The sequence below is a fragment of the Cyprinodon variegatus genome, unplaced genomic scaffold (genome assembly GCF_000732505.1).
Source record: "Cyprinodon variegatus isolate N-32 unplaced genomic scaffold, C_variegatus-1.0 Scaffold1640, whole genome shotgun sequence".
In the NCBI taxonomy this organism is placed as follows: Eukaryota; Metazoa; Chordata; class Actinopteri; order Cyprinodontiformes; family Cyprinodontidae; genus Cyprinodon; species Cyprinodon variegatus.
Window position 1 is genome coordinate 74,974 of NW_015152093.1, and position 1,639 is coordinate 76,612.

A 1,639-nucleotide genomic window follows, 5' to 3' on the forward strand; every position below is an offset into this window, starting at 1 on the left:
CATTTAAAATGTAGGCAACGGCATGAAAAAAGTGGTTTCTACTTTTACTTTTATACTTTAAGTAAATTTACAAGCCTGTACTTTGTTACTTTTACTTAAGTAAAGAAGATTAATCAGTACTTCCACTTTTACCAGAGTATTTTTTAACACAAGTATCTGTACTTTTACTCAAATACGGAAAGTGAGTACTTTTGCCATCTCTGGTTCTTGGTTCCAAAACCAAGAACAAAAACATATTTTGTGGACAATTAAATTTACTGTAAGCTGAATTCACAGGAATAGAAATAACAAAGTGAAAGAAGGTAAATATAGTTTAAAAAGCAAAGAACCTGATTTAAAGGCTGATTTAAAGTCTTTGCCTGCATGTCCTATGCTGCCTGGTTGGACTCTTTTCTGATTTCTTAATAACTTGTTGATTTCCACTTGGTGCAGTAAGGTTGTGAGAAAGTCATTAGAAATATTTACAGTGTTAATTAGTAGAAATGTCAGATCTTTTATCCCCAGTGGGCTCAGATATAACTTTCTGTTTTAAAAAATAACCTCGTTTTCATCGACTCAAATCGGACACAATCTGAACTGCGACAGTGGAAATCAGGTTTTATTTTAATTAGGTTATTGTTTGATCTCTAATGATTATTACTATTACATTCTGCATAAAGATGTGAAATTCTCATTACAATTGATTTATTAACACTTAATGTCCTAATTAAAACACAGCAGTACATTTAAAAGCGATTAAAAAAAGCAATAAGGTACGTTTTGAAGGACTTAAACATTATAATTTAAAATAGGAAAATACGCTATTGGTAAGTTTTAACTAAATGCACATGTTGAATTTATTCACAGAAACAATAAAATACTGGATTTGAGTAGCAGCTGCCACCTTCATGCATACAAAAACAAACATTACATCCTACCCCCCCCCCACATTAAATTGCCTCTTGAGTTCCTTCCTTTGCTCCTACATCACTTTGCTGTCATTGGTGTTTGTGAAAGAGCTGCTTCATTCCTGTTCTTGATAATAAAGCTATTAACTTTTCCCAGAATGTCACAGTCGCTCCTTCTCCCTGCATCCACTCTTCCTTAGAGACACTTGTTCCTGGAATGCCTTGTTTTCCTCTGGGAATACTGTGGGAAAGTCCTTTTCTCCTTTAAACAAGAAAGAATGTAAAGCAAAGTAGAAAAAAAGCTTCCAGGTTTTTATGCAACCTTGACTATGAAAAGCTTTCTGTCAAATAACAAACGATAGAAGAGTCAATATTTTATATTTTTAGCAATAAGTTAATGTATTAAAAATATTTCACCATAAATGCTGCAGTTGAAGATAAAGTTTGCTAAGCAGCTTAGAGAATAAGGGTTTAGCAAAAATAAAAAACAGGGTAACAAAAACAGAACAATTCTTTAATCTATAACAATAATTTTAGTTTACATTTAGCAGGGACATCATGAGTGTTCAGGGTTTTATTCACTATCTAAAAGGAAGATGTAGATAAGTGGACTGTAGCTGCTAATAAAAAATAATACTTAAAACACTTCAATAAACTTTGTGTCATGTTGGGTTCAAGGCGTCTAAGGTCCCGTCCACACGAAGTCAAAACGAACACGAAACGCTAATATTTTCCAGAACGTTTGTCGTAAA

At 32.9% G+C, this 1,639-nt stretch overlaps 1 protein-coding gene across 2 annotated transcripts in view; it reads left to right on the plus strand.

Annotated features, from left to right (window-relative positions):
* The window catches only part of cldn19 (claudin 19), a 17,835-nt gene that overhangs the window by 12,509 nt on the left and 3,687 nt on the right, over positions 1 to 1,639 (plus strand). The window lies entirely within an intron of this gene.